Raw genomic sequence first — 18,814 nt, forward strand, 5'->3', positions numbered from 1 at the left:
TTTGCTGATGGCTGAACTGAAACATTCCACCAAATAGTAAGAATATCATACTACAGCAATGTAGCCTTCCTCCAGATTTGCTGTGTCTTTGTCAGCAGGAGCTGAACCAAATGCGAAGCAGCTCCTGAGATGCTCATTTCCAACCTGGCCTTTTGAGAAACCTGAAATCCCTGTAACTGCCAAGAAAAGGGTACGGTGTGCAGAGGGAGGCAGAAATCTCTATGGCCATCCAGCTTTAATCAGGTGTATTTGTTTGTTTACAAAGACATCTAAATAACACCACCCACCATTCTGTACATCAACATCCCAAGGTTTTTTGGCATACAGCTCTCAGTTTTCTAGCTCCTGCTGCAGCATGCAGCCCAGACAAGACCGAGCAGGATTAGATTTGTCAGGGGAAAGGATTGATGGCATGATGTTATGCTTCAGCAGGTAAGCAGTTCTCCTGGGGGCCAGCATAGTTCCTTAAAAAGCTGCTGCAAAAATGACAAAAAAATCACCACATTAGTCTGACAGTGACAATGAGCTCTTGGCCTAATGTTTGAATACACAGCTTTTATTCATGCATTGCTTAAAAGATTGCCTGTGTTTTTTCACCATGATTAGGTCTGGATGTTACAGCACTTCTGCTCGTAACTGAGCATGTGACATCTGCTAAGAAATGACATTTTTATCCGGCTCATCACCTGGTCCAAATCTTTCAAGTGTAAGTTCTGTCAGCAATGTGTTTCCTGGCTTACAGTTGGGTAACTGTAACAAAATCCTCTCCTAGTTTCTCTGCCAGTAACTGTTTGACTCTTTGCAATGATTTGTGGCTGTGCATTCACACAGGCACCAACTTCATGCATGATGAGAAACAGCACTCATCCTGATAACCTTCTGGGCCAGAACTACAGGCTGCTCTCACTTGATGTGAATACATACTAGGATCAGAGCTTATGCCTTCCTTCCCAGGTACCCCAGGTAAGCAAGGTGGCTCCAAACCCTGCAAGGCATGGGACAAAGGTTGGGGAGCCAAACCCAGTGCCATGGGACAAAGCTCCTGGTCACTAAACCACCTCTTTGCTTGTGGCTGCAAGAAATGAAAATGTTACAGGTAACGCAGAGAGGGAGAGCACAGAAATCCTGCTGTGCTGCAGCTTGCTACCTGCCCAGCACTCTTGCCAATCTGCCAGTGATGCTTGGGGGTCACAGTGTGACTGACTGCAGCCTGTGACCCTCTGGACACTGGGAGTTCACAGACTGTTTCTAAGAGATCTGGAAAAGCTGATCACAGGGTGCAGCTTTGCATGTGCTGCACAGCAACCCACAGAGGTGTAGGCTCAGAGACAGTCCTTGCCTGCGTTTGAACATGCCAACTCCCTGCTTCTCCTCATGGTTCAGAGTCAACTCCAACCAGGAATGATTACATTTTTGAGTGTCATATGAGACAATGACCCCTAAGTCATGCTAAAGGAAAACTCTTGTGAAATTTTTGCTGGCAGGCAAAGGGGGAACACAAACATCTGTGAGCTCAATGTACCAAACATGCATATTGAGATCTTACTACAGGTTGAGAGTACAGAGCAGGGAGGCATGTATGTACAGGCAGATCCCAGCACTGATGATGTGAGAGTGGTCCAAGCACCATGATATTCACAAACCTCTGTCCATGGGTAGTAAATCAGCTCCTTCTTTTGTGGCTTTGATCACTTGTGATTCAGCCACATTGCATGACAGCTGGTTTGCATGAGATGATCATCTTGTGTTTTTGTAACTCCTTCAGAACTGGGCTAGCTACAAGCTTTATCATCAGGCAAATGTTCTTTACCCATTTAATTGTCATTACAAATATCAGGAAATGCTGTGTCATCAGCAAGACTGTGCTTTAACGCCAGCAGTAAGGAGCACCAGATTCCTGTTCACATCACCTTCTTGAAGGCCTCTTGAACCACAGCCATGGTGGAAAGGGACCTGTCAGTGCCATTAAGAACCTTTTCCCAGGGCTTAGTCAACACCTCTTTTACTAGGCTTAGATTGTCCTCAGGGAAATCTACTTTGTACGTGGTTTGTCTGCAATTGTACTTACTAATGTGATTTATTTATGTTTTGTAATACAGGACCCAAAATTCACTTAGTTCATGTCATGCAGACAGTAAAGGGAAGTTACTATTTCATTTGAATTCCCATTCATTCTGATTCCTCCATACTCAGTTTTTTGATGACTCAGAAGGGACTTCCACCCTGCAAGAGCATATTGATCTCCAGCAACAGGCAGCAATACACACAGACCCAGAGTGTCCAGCCTGGTAAGTCCAGCATGTGCCAGAGCTGTGGGATCAGGCAGCCACAAATGGCTCCTTGCAACCTGGGTGGGGTGGAGAGCCCAGCTTGTAATACATGCTTTTAGCATATCTGCTGAGAAGTGAAACTCCTTTCCCTCACACTCAGCACAGCACAAAGGTATTTTGGATCCTACAAAAGGCATGACAAAAATCAAATTTCATTCCAGCAATAAAGAGAATGAGGAATGTGTGTAGCTGGTCTGTTGGACGCAAAGGGGGAGATGATGAATCACCGGTGAGGGAGGATGACTGTAGATGGCAAGTCAGCATCTCTGGGTATTTTGTTTTTCCTCCCCTCATCCCTTTCTCCCTTGAAAATGAATTTTAAGAGATTGTTTACAGTAGAGTCCCCTCTGCATGCTTTGGCATCTTGTCTGAAGTCAGCAAGTCCCATCCTTTCTGCCAGCATTCAGGAAACACTGATCTAGAAGACAGAGCCTTCATTGAAGACGAACCAAGGGGTGCAGTGGTTCAGAAGCAGCTCTAAGTGAGGCCTTTGAGAAGGGCTGAGGTGGCCAGCAAAACATCCAGGGGTAACTGGAAGGAATCCCAGCCTCAGTGAACCCACTGAGTATTTTGCCATGTCAGCGCATATCCTCTTCTCACCAAATTTCTGTCAAAATTCCCAGGATTTCACCTGAGATATTCTGCACCTCTAGAATCTGCTGTTCATGAAGCTTCTGCTGTGATCCAGTCAGACTGCACAGTCCAAGAATGAATGAGTCAACATAAGGGATGAGCAGAAGACAAGCCATGATAAGCGGTAGCCTAGTGATGCTCTTCTTTTTTAATTCCCAAGTCACAGAAAGCATTATGGTACAGACTACACATGGAAACAACACAGGATAAGCTACAGGTCCTGTGCTGGTTGAGATCTTGCACTTGGATTTAAATGTAAAACTGGAGTTTTCATGCAACTACAGTCATTAAGGGTCATGTGGTATTCACTGAATAATAGAGATGCTAATATTTGCTCCTAGATGAAATTCTCAGATCAGTGTCTGCCCTATGGTTTCAGCTGGATACACCGTTTTCCACTTTGTCTCAAACTTTTGACTGGGAGCGTGGCATTTCCTTTAATGCTGTTACACTGAGACCAAGATCTATCTCATTTATAAAGTATTCCAGATTCACAGAGAATGGGAAGTGCTATCAAGGGGAGAAAGTGCAGATTTTCCCTCTTTCTTTTAGGTAAGAGAAGAGGATAACCCTACCAAGCTTCTCTCAGAAGATTTTATGCTGTGATCCTGAAAAGGCAGAAATACTAACAAAGCCAGTGGTTTTCATCCAAAGAAAGGTTTTTAGGTGGCTTTGATAAAAAGTGTATCTACAGCTGTCTTTCTGGTATGAACCCACTCTTTAACCTTAGTGCTGGGTACGTAAGTAGAGCTCCCACATGGACGTATAGATGCATCTAATTAACACAAGCCTTGCAGAAGAGAGTGGTGCTAGGTAGGAGATTGTCCCCTACAGATCAAGTGACCTCACCCTCTGTGGGGCAAGCCTGTAGCATCCTAGGGTGTTGTGCAATGTAACACAGGTACTGTGGGGCTAGCACTGACCTTTCTCTTTTCCTGAAACACTAAACGTTGGCCCTAGGACCTATGCAGGAATCACCAGGGACTGTGAAAAATTGGGATGCTACTGTGCAAGTCATACAAGTGCAGCTCATCAGTCATTACAGTACTCTGCTCACATGGAAACAACCCAGGATCAGTAAATTGGACTTAAAGCAAAAAGCCAAAGAAATCTGAGCATTGTGGACTGACATAATTAGGTGCCAGACAGGAGGGCTCAGGACATATTGTACAGACTATTTGTAAAGACACGTTCCTGGCATTCTGAGTCCATAAATAATGTTCACGAAAAGGTATTAGGTGTCTTCCCCAAGGGCTACCAGAAAAAAAGGAATAAGCAGACCAGAAAGAGCTTAGGCACATTCCACTTTGGGGAGGAGAAAGAGGCTGCAAAGACATCTCTAGCAGACTTATTACAGTACCTTTATGATATGTTGGCCTTTTCTCACCCAGAGGGCAGGGGTGGGTGAAATATGATTCCTTGCTCTGACAACAGTGGAGATCGAATGCTGTATCTGTATGGACAGCACTCTCTTCAGTTGAAGCCACTCCTGCAAAGGTATCTTGAGCCAGACTGACAGCAGCCAGAGGGGGTTCTGGCAGCTGCTCATATCCCAGGGAAGTGGCAGGTATATGAACTGATCACATCAAACTTGGGAGAAAGTGGGAGGAATGAGGAAAGTGTTTGGATCTGTGTAAACAAATCTTCTCTTGCTCCTTTCTTATTTACAATGTTGATCCAGGACAAAGCATCACCTCCCCAAACAAAGCAGCACCATGCAGGGAGCACCACAAGTCTGCCAATGTCCTCGCTGTGATCCTGCAGGGACCTTGAAGCACTCACAGTTAAAAGAAATGGATTGCGATGATAAAAGAGAGTTATCTTCGCTTTATCATCATGTGCTCAGTAAACTCCCATGAAAACTTAGCAAATTCCCCCTACTGCTTCCCCAAATGCCTGTGCCTCAGGCCCAAATTCAGTTACCCCTTTAATCCTGTGCAGATCTAAGATCAAAGTTGGTGGGAATTTGTTTCATCGGAGCTATTCCCAGCGCCATCCCTGGAATTCAGACAGCTGCTGGTTTTCATTCCTCAGCCATGGGGTAGGCAGATCTGACACTTCAGTGTTAACCCCTGGGTTTGGCACGAATTATGAACTGGAGTCTGTCTCCTGAAAACTCCCCTGCTCTGCAGAAGATAACTCACCTTCACTATGGTATCCTGTGGGGATAAATTGTTCACTGGTGTTTGCCCCACGGGTATCAACATTTCAGTGGCAAAGGAAGTGATCCCTATGCATTCTGGCATCTTCTGAGATGGAAGGTGATCTATAACTGTCTATTATATTATCCCCAGTAGAGGGGGAAGAGAATTGAAAACATCAAACATTTACTGGAAAAAACAAGACCAGCCCTGTATTTAATCAAAACATTTTGTTTTGTTCCATTTGTAATTATTTCCATCCAATGGACGAGTATTTTAGCAATGAAAATGACAGTTCCCTTCCATGGGCAAACAAAATAAGAGTCATGTCAGTTACCGTACAATGCCACAGCAAAGGTGACATATTTTTAATGCTGCGTTGAAATTTTCTTTACTTGTATTCCAGTAATACTGAAAGCGTCAATTTAGGTTTAACAATCTATTGTGTTCAGTGCTGGAGGGTTTTGTTAGGGTGGTGATGGGAAAACCAAAGATTTGCAGGGAAAGAAGCTGAAGTGACACTTAATTTCCCCTGAAACCCGTGAGAACATGAATATGAACATTGAATATATTCACAAGACTGACTGAGGCAGAGGCTCCTAGCAGATGAAGGCCAACCTGAGAGTCCAGGGAGCTATGGCCATTGCCAGCTATGCTGGTACCTTGCATTTCTTATTGGAAACTCTAGTTTTCACCTGCTGGAAAGAGGTAAATGGGAAAAAAAATCCCCATTCCTGTACAGAACTTGCTCTTACACTCAAACAACCATCACAAAATTGAGGCAATGAATTGCAGGTAGCTTGGTTTTAGTTTATTGAGACCTCATGCCAGCCAAAGGCTTTCTGTATGTTTGCTTTAATTATCATGGGTCCCCAGAGAGGGTAACAGTTTATGCAGATTTCCTACAGTGCCTGACTCCTCTCCTTTCACCATGCCTCAGGTACCTGAACTTTGTATTCCCCACAGAAAAGTGGAAACAACCATAGAGACTTCCGCTGCAAAACTCATTGAGATCTACTGGTAAAACACCAGCAGAAACATATTGCCACTTCCATATGCTGGGATTTTTTTCCCCACAGCTCTCAGACAGTCACCAGCAACCATAGTTGCACTTGCTTGCCTGGAACAGGCCAACCATTTTCTCTTTAATACTGGCTGACTTCAGTGCTCAAGTGAAAAGGGTGAAAAGGGAGATGTAATTCATGGACATCACTACTTACTTTTAAGTGATTTTTCACCCAAGAACATCATGCTGGTTTCTGCACTGTGTTGGTGTAAATCCTGCTTCCTGGGACTATCTCTGCACCTCACCCATCAAACTCAACAGGTATGTTTTCATGCCCTCTAGCAACAGATACTCTGCAGAGGAGACCGCATCTGCCAAGTGCGGTTTAATACTAATTAATGCAGGCTCCTTGCCATTTTCTCCTCCAACTCAAAACAACAGCACACCAATCACACATCTTTTTCACCAGCACATCATCTGACTGCAAGATCAACATATCCCATTGAGATCCAGCAGCATGGCCCTTTGCTGCAGCGCAAGCAGAATTCAGCTGCTTGCCTCTCAGACAGGTGCGACATCTGGGGACCCACCTGACATTGACTTAAACCCTTGTTAGTGCATTTTGCAGCAGAGAGCATGGCTAGTGTGTGTGACGGTGGGAAAGCAGCACCTGGTTTGGGGAAAAGGAAGACAGTTTTGAAGAGGTAGAGGTTGCCCAAGATGTGCCCACTCAATATAGGGAAAGCCACTTGGGAAGAAACACTGGAAAGATCAGGAGGCCTGTCTGGTGGCTTGCTGGTGGGATGGAGTGAGAACAGGGATGTTACGCTCCCCCTTGCAGGAGGCCAGCAGCCCAATAGCAAGGGAGGGAAGACTACTCCTTTTTTTGTGAGGGGAAAGCAGGATGGCCACAGCACAAGTGGTAGGCTAGATCTTCACCAAAATACCAGGGTGAAATCACAGCTTTTATCTGAGATATTTAGACCTGCTGGTACCAAACCTCACATTACTCATTGAGAGCTCCACCTCGTCCTCCCTTTGGGTACTGCTGACATTGCGAAATCTTTTCCTCACCACAATTCTTTCCACACAGTATTTTCTGTGCCAGCAGTGAAATCTGGTCTGCTCTGGGTGGCCAGGAAATCTGCAGAGCAGCATCCTTCTAGTGCTTTCAGCTAAATGTATGATGGCTTGCAAGAAACTGAGAGTTAAAACTGATCAATGATCCAAAGAGTTTAGGATCTATGCCAAAGAATCCCCTAAAAAAAAATCACAGTTGGGTGCTAACTAGAGCTGTCTAGCATTTTCTATCTTATATCCCACTGTCTTCCTCCACCCACAGCTTTAAAGATTGCCTCTGTTTCTCCTAGAGCTTTCTCAAAGTGTTTGTGAGCTACCCAATCCAAATTTGGGTTAAATTTCTGTAAAGGTGTTCAGATATAGGGCTTGGGTTATGTTCATACCTCAAAACTGCCAGATAATTAGCTTGCATGTGTGGGGTTAGCAAGTGAGTTACAGACTCACTTGTACATTTGCATCATGATGGATTTTCTCTAATTGTCTCTTTTTCTGAATTCTAATGGTTGTGAGCCATTGCAGGCATGAATTTATATAGCCAGAAAGGTTAAATATAAATATATCAATCTATTGGCCACCAAGAGAGACTAGCATATGAAGAGAGAGGCCAGGGAGGTTCAGAGTTAAGAAATATTTCTATTTCAAGTGGACAAACACGTAATGCTACCTGCAAGGCTTGCTGATAAGAATATGCAGAGACTTGGGTTAGCACTGGAGCCAGAAACGTTACACCAGATCTGACGGGGAGTAGTGGTGCACTGCTGCGGCTGCTCTGCCTTCAGCATCGAGCAGCACTGCAGCTGCACAGCATAGCTCAGCAGCTTCCCAGGGCTGGCAGTGTAACATCTTGCCATCCCCCGAGCTTTTTTCTGTGTTGTGGAACACACGGGGGGTCCACCTTTTCAGAAAGAGCTCCCTGTTAAAAAAAATCTCTAAGGTATGAACCTGCAGACCTGTACTCTCTTCGCAGGAACATCCACAGCAACTTACGGATTTCCACTGACTTTCATCTTTGCTTGGGCCAAGTCATCTACAAAAACAATGACAATGACAACAAAGGCTTGCTATTTCTGAGGTTGCTGGTGGCCAGGATGAGTGGCTGCTGGCAGCACGCTGTCCCCTGTGCTTGCTGTCAAGGTTGGCTGAAGGGACACTGGTCAGGGTATCTGCTTCAGCCATGAGAGGAACAGGGACACCCCTCAGTACAGCAGTTCCCTGGTGTTTCAGCTGAGGCACCCAAACCTCCCTCCAGTATAGGGAAACTGGGAGACAGTAGAAAGGGGCACTTCTGGCATCCCCACACTGCTTCCTTTCCCCTGCTCATTCCTTCCCTCACCAAATCCTCCCCTGGCCTTATCACATTCCCTCCATTCCTCTCATGGCCCTCTGAGCTTGCCTCTGAAACACCGAGCCTGCGCTGCTGCACCCCACCGCCTTCCACATCCCCTTGCTCATACCTGTGGCATGGGGCTCCTGGCTGCTGCAATGACAGGGATGGGGAAGCCCTGGCCTCCTACTTGTCTTCATCTCCCACAGCTCTGAAAAATATATATACATTCTCTATCCACCTCTGCTATGCACAGCACCACATAAAAACCCCTTCTTCTTGATGCTATCTATTTACCATAACTCAGTTTCCATAAACCCTCCTCCATTTATCCCTCACTGGAGCACTCTTATCTTATCTTGCAAACTTGAGTTGACATCAGGCAGTTTGGTGTTTATATGAAAAAAGGGTTTGGCTTTTAAAACAGTTCAGCAGCCACAAACTGAGCTAGATCTTCAGAACAGCTTAGCCTGCATTTTTGGGCACTAAAATGAGCAGCCAGGTCTTCCCAGAGGGCTTTCTGTAATGGTGTGCTTTGAAAACATGACTTTAAATATCCCTGAAACAATTAGATGTGGAGCCTTTGCTGAAAAATCAGACTCTAGCTCGGTGCCTCCCTGGCAGCCAAGCTTACCTGAAATCTGCTCTGCAGCCCTTTGCAGCCCTTCCCTTGTTTCCTGCTGCCTTCTCAGCCTGCATGAACACAGGTTATCAGGGCAAGGGTAAATCTGGCCCCCACCTACTGCTGATTTTGACAGGCTGGAACTTGACTGATTCAGTTTGCAAACTTGAGACAATATTTAATTGTGTCTTTGCCTGTTCCTTCACATTAAAACTAACTCGGGAGCAAGCAAATTGTACTGTCGGACTGCAAATCACCGAGATTCAAAGCTGGGTCATCTGGAGGTCAGTATTTGCTCTTACTCTCTTTTTTTTTTTTGGTTAAGAACACTGGCAGGAACTCTGTGGAAGGCACCAAAGAAAGCTCTCCTTACACAAATCCACTAAAAATACATATGCCCATTATTTTTACCTGGCATGGAAATCTGTAAGTCAGTTCAATCATATTGGCTTTCAATGAAGGATCTTTGTGCAGTGACTGTTTTGGTGTACAACAGTTTGGTGACATCTGTCCTCCAACCTGTGAGTCGCAGAGCACCGCAGAGACATGAAGTGATATATCACAAGCCTCCTGTTATTTCAGGATATGGAAATATCTCTCAAGCGCTGCATATAGACTACGGATTCATCATAAGCCAACCTGGAAATTTCAGTCTGAACAGTAGTCTTAAATTAGTAAGTGCGGGGAAGTCTGCAGTAAAACAGCAGACTGTCTCCATTCATCCCACACTAAACAAGCATACAAAGAGAAGCGGAGTTTTGTAGATAAAAGCACAAGTAGCACTGCTAAGATAAAAGTCACAAAGGTCCTGGTCCCAACCCCTGAAAGTCCTTGGCAGTATTTCATTTTCTTTGGTGGGCTTAGATCACACCTGAACAGAGGGGATATGAACATATCACTGGCATTTCCTGTCTGGACCTCTAAGAGCCCTGCTTTAGGGTTAGTTTGGAGAGGAAAAAATGTCTCTTGATGATGAACTTGCTTTTGTTACTTTGGACAGCCATGGTCACTTATTGTTCATAGAAACACATGTTTTAATACAGACTCACAACTTTAATGCCCAGGCAGCTTTACAAAGGAGAATGGTTTTACCTCCTTTTTTCAGGTAGAGAGATGAAAAGTGCAGAGCACTGAACCGATGTGTTGAGGAGGCAGAGCCCCTCAATGCTGGTGTCAAATCTGAGCTCCTGTGCCCTTTCCAGTGCGTGAAGGGGGTGCCAGATGTGGGGCCAAGCAGCAGCATGCACCTGCTGCTGCACACAGTCATGTACGCAGACCATGGCGTAAGGTCCACAGTCACGTTACCAACTTCAGTTCACAAACAGTGGAGCCAGATATATCCTCCGGGATGTCCAGAGGAAATACACACCCAAAGAACTGGGCTGTACACAAATGAAAGAGCATTGATTTGGCTTCAGCAAGAGATTTTTTAAATAGCAGGTTTGCAGAAACAGATGCTATTTGTAAAGTATGTCCTGGGGTTATCCAGACAGGTCCTTGACTACTGAACACTATCTGTTCATCAAGAACAGTTGTTTTCAACATTTTTCAGCCTGGGAAGCCCCTGTATACTTTTTCAGTAGAGGTTAGGTCTCGTGCAGCATATTTAAAGGTACTCACAGTCAGCCTGCTTTCCTCAGTTAATTCTCCCGAATACCAGAGCAGCCAGATCCACAGGAACTGGCAACCACTGCTTTAGAATAATCTTACAGTATCTTCCTCAGTGAGAGCCCATGTGGCAACTCTCAGTGGTCCTGTTGCCTCCAGGGACGAGGGAGCTCCATCATTTCACTGGATGGGGCAAATCACCTCATTCCTGAACCCAGGCTCATGTACTGCATGCCAACAGTCCTTGGTTCCCACTTTTTTTGTAGGAGGTGTACAACAATGTATACCCCCTCCAAGCGGAAAACAGTAAATTCTGTAATCAAACTGTGAAAGCATAATTATGAGTACGATTAAGGTGAAATATAGGTCTATTGAAGTTGGTGGGAGTTTTATTATTAACTAAAGTTTCACCTCTGTGTTTTGGGTGGATAGCTACCCTGTTCAAGCAAAGAAGCCATTATTTAATCAAAATTACATTTATAATGCAATGACACTATCATATTCAAACCTTCAAGACATGTTTACTTTAATCAGTTCTAATTAAACTGCTACACAAGAAAAATATTTAGTTCTACTGATGTGTGCACATATATTCAGGAGAAAGCAATGCAAATTGCGCACGATGGCATCTAATCTTTCTGTTGCACTCCACTGAAACACATTTCTCTAAACTGAGAGCAAGCATTTCCAAACTAAAGCAATTGCAGCATTTACAACAATGCAGGATTTGCAACAAGGTAAATCAGGCAGATGTTGCCAAACCCTCGGCTCTGTTAATTGCAAGGTTTAAGCAGCACATTCACAGCCTCTGGGATTCTCCAGGGATAAAAAGCAAAGAAACAAATAGGCTGCGGGATGCTCTCACTCCCCAGCTCTGGCCCAGGACATGGTGTTGGCACATGCCCCACAGATCCTACCCAGCCTGTCTGCCTCCTGGCAGCAGACCGAATGAGGGTGGAGGGTACCTGTTGTTCTGCACTGGGCTGAGTCGTGATGGGGATAGAGAAACAGGCCAAGCCCAGGCGTGGCTGGAGCTTTGCGGGGCTGCAAACACCTCGGAGGGTGGAAAGGGAGACCTAGGTCAACACCACCACTCTTCTGAGTTCCTCCTCTTCACCTTTTCACCTGATTTCAGAGTAGGAAACTCCCCAACCCTTCCCTCACGCCCTCTGATCTTTACTGTCATGGCCCCCTGGATTCCCAATCTCCTTGTGACAAAGCAGAGCATGAAACTATGCAGCACTTCCAGCATGCTCAGCCAGGGCTTTGCAGAGGGGAAGAGCTCCTGCTGCCGTGCACCCAGCCCCGCTGTGCTATGCTGCTGTGCTGTGACCCCCGCCTTACCCTGCCCCATCGCTTTATTTTCAGGCCAGCACATGCACACACAGATGTGAGGCTGGACACAGGTGCCACTCACTCAGTGCCACTCACTTCCTGTGGGATGGTCTTTGTGAAAGGACCTATGGGAGCAGGGACAAAGCTTGGCCGAGGTCTGGGGGTTGCTGTGAGCTGGACGGATAGCAGAGCCCAGGCTCACTGCTGGGCACAGGCTCACAGCCCCCAGGGAAGCCTGGAGCCAGCAGCAGGCACAGCTCCTCAAGGCAGAGACCTTCACACGTCTTCTGCTCCTGGGGCCGTGATGCCCTAAAACTCCCCATCCATCTATTCTGGTGTTACCTGTGAGGCAGTGAGAGAAGGACAAGGCTGGCACTGAGGCAGCTCCCACAACAGCAGGACTCTGGTGAGGGGTGCTGCCCACTGCTTGGCACGAAGCGGGGAGATGCCGGTAGATGAACTGGGACAGGAGAGTGCCCCAGTGCTCCTCACAATAACCCCATGGCACCTATCAGGACTGTCCCACAGAAAGACTGAGCTGAGGGCTGCTGAGCTGGAGGAGATGCTGCCCTCCATCACGAAGATAAATTAAAGGATCATAGAAATAAAGGCAGCGCAGCAAAAGTGGGCTCTGTCCCCCACCCCTGGAGGAGGGCGATGGACCCCAGCAGAGCCCAGGAGCAGAGTGCCCCTGGCCGTGACTTGGCCTTTGTTGGGGCCACTGAAGCAGCCCCCTGGCACCCTCAGGACACTGAGTCCCAACAGAAAAACAAGGTGCCTCTCTCTCTGACCCAGGTCAGCCTCAGCCCATCCTTCCTTCCTTCTTTCCCAAGGGGTTGCTGCTGCTCCTCAGGCACCTCTGCCACTTCTCCTGCCCCTCACCAGCTCCCCGTTATCACTCACCTCCACTCGCACCCGGCTGCCCCACCGGTGTGTGTGGCCCCAAGTTGCCCACCATTGCTCTGCTGCCCATCCCATCCCAAGCCAGGGACCCTTCTCTCCTGGCTGATCCTCAGCGCCTGCCAACTTAGACACCCAGCCCAAAACCACTGGCAGAGAGGGTGCAGGTGTGCTGGGGGGACGAAGAGCTGATGGGGACCCCTCTGTGCCCACATGCCAGTGGCCAGCCTGCAGCATCACAGGAGGAAAACAGAGGGTTTGAGTTGTGCCATGAGCCAGAAAGCAGCCAGCACAGCACAGCGCAGCTCAGCCTGCCTTTGGAGGGTGTTGACGAGGTATGCCAGCTTGTCCCTTGGCTGGGAAAGGTGTGGACCCTCAGGTCAGGTAATCCACAGGAAAGCGGAGGAGGACTGTGCTGGCTCCAGAGAGTTAGGGAGCAGCGACCTGAGTTTAAGCACTTGTTGCAACAGCTTTTGAAGTCAAAGGTCCCTTCAGCCCAACTCAGTGAGCACAAAGGTGTTTCCATCGTGCACACATGGAAGTGATGTGCATGGCAACCCACTGGCCCCTGCTCCCTAGGGCAGAGTGCTGGGCAGCTGCTTCCCACCTGGCTCACCAGGGCTCCTTTCACAGCAGGAAGGAGCAGGGACCACGTACCTGCTCCCAGATCCAAAACACACCTGGCGTTTGAGCCTTCTCTGCTCTGGAAAGGCTGGTGAACATACCAGCAAGCAGAACTGGGGCAGTAGGTGCTGAGCTGGGTGGCAGCTTTCTCCCTGCTCTGTGGTTAGGGAATCCCTGGGGACAGTGACATCCATGAGAGAGGCAGAGAAGATGCAGAGTGGCTTTGCTGGTACAGACAGGCTTTGCTCCTTTTGAGTACTTAGTGCATTTATCAGATTCCCTGAGGAAGGAGCAAAAAGTGCAATGTATCTAGACTAAGACAAGTGTCTGGAGCAAACCACAAGATTCTCAGGGGTTAACACATTACTGCTAACAGACTCGAGAGCTGCTCGCTACTCCAGCAAGCTATTTTTTGCACCATAAGGGCATTACAGTAAAACAACTTCCTCTTCTGTGACACCAAACCTTCACCTGGACAAGCTGTACATGTGCAGGCCACTGCCAGGTTAGCAGGAGAACCATTTCATAGGAAACTGAAGTCTTCTGGAAACTTCCATTTACAGGAACACAAATATCATGCATTTCCTCTTTGAATGGCCCCCCCCTCTTTTTTTTTCTTTTTTTTGTGCCCTCGACCTGGCTTTTGTGTGAGGGGCTGCTGGCTGAGGCAGCGCAGGCTCCCACCTTGCCATGCATGCAGTCACACTGCCCGGCACTGGGCTCTGCAAGGCACCAGCCCTGTGGCACTAGGGTACCCCCGGGGCAGCACTGCACACCCTTGTGCAGGAGGTTCTGCCAGTTCTCGTGTAAATTAGATCAATACAGCACCGCTGGCATGGCTGATCGGGCAAAGGTAGCTAACACCTAAGACAAAGAGCAACCCCTTACACTCACCCATTGGGGACAGGTCGAAGCCAGCCCTGATGGCTGCTGCACAGACCATCCTTTCCCTGTCCTTTCTCTGCTGATGGGGAGCCCCCCTGTAGCATGACATTATATCCTCCCTTTTTCCCAGGCTGTCACACAGATCCAATGTCCCTCTACCAGCTACGTCCCCAAACCTTGCTTGTACCAGAATGAAAGAAAACGCATTTGAGTCAAGGAGGTGATTGAATTGCACAGGGTCCTTTTGTGCCACACTGCAGGTGCACAAACCAAACCAGGAGGTAGTTGAGCAGTCTGTCCAGATCAAGCTTTAACTGAGGAGTCAGGGAACAGGATGGAAAATAAAGTCTAATCTATACCTACGATGAAAGGTTGACGGTTATTTCATTGTGTGCTTCAGTGTGAAAACCACAGTGACAATGATACTGGAATGTGTTTTTCATCACCATGAATACTTCACACCAGGTGGAGGAACCTTTTACATGCATGAGAAATCCTGTGATTTGGGGGCTGCACAACATAAAGAAGACGGGTCCTGAAACTACTTAGAAAAATCCTGTTCTGCCAGACAAGCTGTGGCAGAAGAAGATGAAGTTATTTGCACAGGGGACTTGCCTAAAGCCAAACAACAGAGAAACACCTGTCCCAGCCAGGAGAGCTCACCCATGCAGAGCTGCACATGCTCAGGGCTCTGTCCTGCTACTGCGTAATTTGGCTCTTGGGGAGCTTTTTGAAGCAAGGCTCACATTTGACAGGCATCCTCCTTTGCAACTGCGGAGCACCTCAATGGACGCTGCAGCAATCACTTTTATGGAAGATTTGGGGTGATTTCAACCCCTGTAGTGCACAGTAGTAACTGGGGCATGGAGGAACAGCACAATGGCCCGCATAGTTTTAGGAGTAACCACTAAACATACCTCCCTTGCTTTCCAGGTGCCTAACTTGGGAAATGCACTATCAACAGACCTTGCCACACACCCTCACCCACCCTCCTTGGTGCAAAGGCTGAGCAGCTCCCTGAGAGCTCATGCCTGGCTTCTCTGCGGTAGGGAAGTGCCCTTTGCTCTGAAGTTGCTTTCCACCAGCCCCAAGTCTCACAAAGGTGACAAGAAAGATAGGATGCAGCTGTATGCCCAGGGGATCCAGAGACATAACAGCTTTCCACACTCAAGGACTTCTTTGGGTGGAGAGTTTTCTTATGGTTGAGGAAATTGATGAATCCATCAGAAATGAAGCTGATGCTGACTAAGAGGTTTTTCCTCTTCCTGTTACATCCTCTGCAGCTCAAGAGGGAATTTCCTGCCTGGTTGCAATTCAGAGAATCCATTCCATGCTCTCAGTACACGGGTGAATGGGAAGGAGCCCTGGTACAAAGACTGGCAGCCACAGGGAAAGGGCGGATGTAGCATGTGCCAAAAACCACAGCATCCTCATGGGGCACCTGGTAACGTGGTCCCAGTGCTCAGATCAGGCTGTTCCCATGGCTGATGCAGGTCCATTTCCCTGCCCAGCTGGTTCCTCCCCATCCTTGTGCTCTGCCCCCAGCACAGCAACGGCACCACACGCTCCCCTCACTAACAGGCTGGACTTTAAGGAAAAGGAGCCAGACTGTCTCAAAACTCCCAATTAAATGGTGAGACCTGGCAATACTCTTGCTGCCAGACAAGAGACGAAGCTGCAGGAGAGAAGCATCCTTCCTTTCTCACTTGGACTACAGCAGCAACTGGGCTCAAGGCATTTCTGTACAGAGGGGATATGACCTTTCCCATGCTGGGGGTGTTCACAAGGTTTAGGCAAAAGCACATTAATAATCAGTTGCCCTTTTCTGCACTTCCTTCAAGTTTGGACACCAAAACCAGGTACCACTTTGGTTTCTTGTGGGCTGTTTCTGATGATGGCTGGTATCAGTGGTGTCCACCCTTTGGAAGGTTTCACTGCTGTTAATAATACAACCACAAAATGGTAAAATCTCCCTTCAGGTAGACGCATTTACACTGAAATAAAAGTCCTAAGCATGCTATAGCTTTTTCCTGATCCAGTGCTAACCTATTCTTGTGTAAAACATTTTGATGCTAATATAGTCAACAAACCTGAGTTGAAAAAATAAATAAAACACAGTAATGCTACTAAAACTTTTCAAGTGTAGACAAAAATAACCACATACAACGCCTAATGACAGCTTCGTGGGGCCCTCTAGACTCTGAACACTGTCACATATTGTGTTAACACAGGGCACTTCCAATATTAATTATCAGTTTCATACACACAGACACACCCTCTTGTGAGAGTACCTAGAGCATTAAATTCTTGCACTCATTGCCAGCTATTTTCATTCCATGTTTGCCCTAGCCCAGGGCTGGAGCACTTGGCTTGTGCACATTCCAGGGGATGTTTTATTCTTGTTCAAAAAGCTTACTGTCACTGGGTTCTTTTATTTATTATATTTTGGTAAAAGTCATTTCTGTTGGCCCCAAGCATTTGTTGAACACAAGGGGGTAAACTGTGCTTGGAAACGGCCAGCTTGAAACTCTCCTTAGGAACCTAGTTTTCTGACAGCACCAAATATTTTGCTGACTACAAATTAGATAAATTTCAGACCACTTTGAGCTGGAGCTATATATAATCATCAGCACAGTAGCTTTTTTTTTCCTTCTGCAAACTAGTTATTTAAAAAAGTAAGCCTCAGGGTAGTATAGGAGTGTGTTCAGCAGTGTACAAAACAATGGAGCTTAATGGCAGAAAGAAAGGAGCGTGCAATGGTGTATGTGCAGCAGAGCTGGAGGTGAGAGGGTAATACTTTGTCCACTGAATTCCTCTGGCTGCTACCAGTGCTACTGAATTCATGCTAAGGAAACTGTAAATTATCCTTCTGCGGCTCTAATAATTTAAGTCTGCCCACTGCAGCTGGGAGCTGAGATGGTGAGCACAGGCTGGCAGCATGGGTAGAGCATGGCAGCACATTGCGCACCAAGCACACAGGAATAACCACAGCAGTGGACACCCAACCAGCCTGAGACTGTCTCAGTGCAAGAAATAGGGACCTCCTTCCCCGAGGGAATTAATGGCTTTCCTTCTCACCAGCCCTGGGCACAACCCTCTTTGGCTTTCCCAGTAAAACAAGAGCAGGCACTGGGTGCACGACGAGTACTGCAAGGAAATTGGGTGCAGCCCACAAACACTCTATCCCACTGCAGTGGGAAGCAAGGAGGGAGCAGTGTAATGAATCTCCCAGCCTGGGGAAGAAGGATGCCTACTGTTGTATGACATGAGTTTGGGAGCAATAAAATAATAACTAAATACAAAAGCAATGTGGTGGGGAAAAGGGGCCAGTTAAACACCCTGTCTTTAAATTGTGACTGATGCCAATCGGCAAACTCCAGTGACAGCTACAGCAAAAAGTCAATTCACTTCAGTTGATGTCTGGCCCGTGGTGTTTGTTGCAGAGCCACAGGAGGACTGGCACCTGGAGGAGCAAAGGGAGGGGGCAGCTGGACTGGATCTCCCCTGACAGCTCCCCTCCCACCTGGCTTTCTCATGGCACTTGTAGCAGGGCTGCAGCACCCACTGGCTCTCTGTCATCTCCTGTGGGCTGCTGATCTTGTGGACAGCTGAAGTCCATAGAATTAGGCCGGTTTAACCGGTGGAGCAGCACATTTTCTCCTGACAGTGCTCGAGTCAAAAGAAGTCTGGATAGGAGAGTAATGCAGGGACCGGTGTTCTCTTAGCAAGCAGAGATCCCACACAGGTTATGGGGCTTTTGGTTATAGGGAGCTTGTGTCACTTAAACTTAGCCTAGGAGTAATTTCCCATGCGTTTCCCAAGGTGACACTCCAGCGAGCACAGCCATGCCCAGGGCATGCCAGAGCTCTTCGTGCCTGGCCTGCATGTTTGGAGTTCACTCCAGTGGGGTGACACCACAAACCTGCCCACGGGAGCTTGCATTTGGGACTGTCCCGCCACTTCCCCCCTCACCGGTGCCTCTTACCCATAGCCTGCAGCCCCAGCTACAACCAAGGCAGAGCTTTCCACTACAAACACATAACATGTGATTTAAACAGAGAAAGAAAAAAGCTGAAAAGAAAAAACCCCACCAAACCCACTCTACTCTCTCTCCTCCCAACCCAAAACATTCCGGCCTTTCCTTTCCTGCCACTTGAGAGGGGAGTTTATTGACATTATGCAAGCGCTGAAACGTTTTTCTTTTTCTTCTCTGCCGTCCCTTTTTTCCTCTCTCCCCCTCCCTCCTCCGGGGGTTGCAAAGGTAGTTCAAACCCCTCCAGTCATCTCGGCTTATCAGCCAAAGGAGATGCATTCCTCCGGGCTGCT

The 18,814-nt window shown here is 47.4% G+C and overlaps 2 protein-coding genes across 6 annotated transcripts in view; both read right to left on the reverse strand.

The window, feature by feature from the left end:
• The window catches only part of TLL2 (tolloid like 2), a 321,269-nt gene that overhangs the window by 138,613 nt on the left and 163,842 nt on the right, over positions 1 to 18,814 (reverse strand). The gene's annotated exons all lie outside the window — the stretch shown is intronic.
• The window catches only part of HELLS (helicase, lymphoid specific), a 70,542-nt gene that overhangs the window by 29,077 nt on the left and 22,651 nt on the right, over positions 1 to 18,814 (reverse strand). The gene's annotated exons all lie outside the window — the stretch shown is intronic.

This window comes from Accipiter gentilis, chromosome 9 (assembly GCF_929443795.1).
Source record: "Accipiter gentilis chromosome 9, bAccGen1.1, whole genome shotgun sequence".
NCBI lineage: Eukaryota > Metazoa > Chordata > Aves > Accipitriformes > Accipitridae > Astur > Astur gentilis.